This window comes from Numida meleagris, unplaced genomic scaffold (genome assembly GCF_002078875.1).
Source record: "Numida meleagris isolate 19003 breed g44 Domestic line unplaced genomic scaffold, NumMel1.0 unplaced_Scaffold452, whole genome shotgun sequence".
NCBI lineage: Eukaryota > Metazoa > Chordata > Aves > Galliformes > Numididae > Numida > Numida meleagris.
The window spans coordinates 21,950-23,250 of NW_018364668.1; the positions used below are offsets into that span (position 1 = coordinate 21,950).

The 1,301-nt window shown below is 55.8% G+C and overlaps 1 long non-coding RNA gene across 1 annotated transcript in view; it reads left to right on the forward strand.

Moving 5' to 3' along the window:
• The first annotated feature begins 6 nt into the window (after nucleotides 1-6).
• LOC110391678 overlaps nucleotides 7-1,301 on the forward strand; it is a 10,672-nt gene continuing 9,377 nt past the window's right edge. Inside the window, exon 1 of the long non-coding RNA XR_002434146.1 lies at nucleotides 7-438. This is a non-coding gene — a long non-coding RNA (uncharacterized LOC110391678). The remainder of the gene's footprint in view (nucleotides 439-1,301) is intronic.

Here is a 1,301-nt window from a genome sequence, read left to right on the forward strand (position 1 = left end):
TCCATTTGGGGACGTTTTCAGGCCGTTTCGGTGCCGTTTTGGGAGCGCCGTGCGCTGCGTCGGGGTCGGTGGGGGCCGCTCGGGCCCATCCCGGGGCGGTTCCGCGAAACAAACGCGGGGCGGCACCGCACGGAGCTGTCCCGGTGAGCGCTGCCCGCACGGCGATCGGTGCCGGACCAGGCGGGCGCCGAGCGGCGCAGTTCGGCAGCGCAGCGCCACCACGCGGCGGCGCCCCGCAGTGTTTGGAGGAGCGCCAGGCGTGATCTCGCGAGATCCCCGCGTTGCCATGGGAACGGGCGGCACGTCCAAGATGGCGGCTCCCGGAGCAGCTCTGGGCGCCGGGCGCGGACCCGAACCCGCCGTTCTGGTGCCCGTTCCCGGCCCCACCGCTCACGCCGCGGCCTCCAGGAGCCCCGCCGTGCAGGCCGGGCCGCGGAGGTATCACGAACAAACACATTGGGGCACTCAGGCTTTAGTGGATCAGTTTGCTAGCAATCATATGTGCATAGGGGTATACAACATAGCGAAGGGGATTGCCAATGGTTGTATGACTTGCCGGAGGGTGAATACGAAAAATAGGAGAAAGAGGCTCCCAGGAGGGCGAGAATTGGCTTATCGACCCTTCGCAAGGATCCAGTTAGACTTCACCGAGCTTCCCAAAACAGGGAGATATAAGTACTTATTAGTAATTGTAGACCATCTTAGAACTATGTAGAGGCATTCCCTACGGCAAGGACTACAGCACAAACTGTGGTAAAGATACTATTAGAAAACATCATTCCCCGGTATGGAATTGTAGAAGCAATAGACTCTGATAGGGGACCACATTTCATGTCAAAGATTACGTGTGACACGATGAGAATTCTGGGGATTAAATGGGAATATCGTACTCCTTGGCACCCTCAAAGCTCCGGTAAAGTCGAACGAATGAATGGAGAAATTAAAAAACAGCTTACCAAATTAATGATAGAGACCAAGACCTCTTGGTTGGCCTTGTTAAATATACGTATAAAGCCCAGGACTGATCTGGGAATCTCGCCTTTTGAAATGCTGTACGGCATGCCCTATAATCTGGAGGTTCCTCTCGATCACCCCCCATTTGCAAGACGATCAGCTACAACCTTACCTTATACCATTAACGAATAGGCGTAAGGAATTACAAAAGGGGGGGTCTGATTGTGCAGTGGCGATCCATGAAATAGAACCAGGGGATGGGGTTCTGATAAAAACCTGGAGAGAAGCCACGTTGACGCCGCAATGGGAGGGCCCCCCCCCCCCCCGTGTTGCTTTGCTTGCCACAG